Source organism: Pteropus vampyrus, unplaced genomic scaffold (assembly GCF_000151845.1).
Source record: "Pteropus vampyrus isolate Shadow unplaced genomic scaffold, Pvam_2.0 Scaffold658, whole genome shotgun sequence".
In the NCBI taxonomy this organism is placed as follows: Eukaryota; Metazoa; Chordata; class Mammalia; order Chiroptera; family Pteropodidae; genus Pteropus; species Pteropus vampyrus.
In genome coordinates, this window is record NW_011889439.1 from 107,151 (window position 1) to 107,486 (window position 336).

Here is a 336-nt window from a genome sequence, read left to right on the forward strand (position 1 = left end):
CCCTTAAACGCTTGCTTTCCGCTCAGAATGTGGAAGGGAAACCCTCTCGCTGCCGACCCCAGCCCAGAGCTCCCTGCAGTCCCGCCAGCTGGGGCGCGTCGGCAGCCTCGCCCAGGGCAGGCAGACCGAGGGGCGCAGACCGAGGGGCGCAGACCGAGGGGCGTGGGCCTGGGGGCGTGGTCGCACGGCCGCCGTCTCAGGTGGCGTCTCAGCCTTCTCCCGAGTCCCAGGGTGCCACCGTGCTTCCATAAAATGGGACGCGGAAGAGCCACCGGCGTAGCGAGGTGGTGCTGGTGACTTCAGGTCCGTCCTGCCAGCTCTCGTCCATATTTGTGA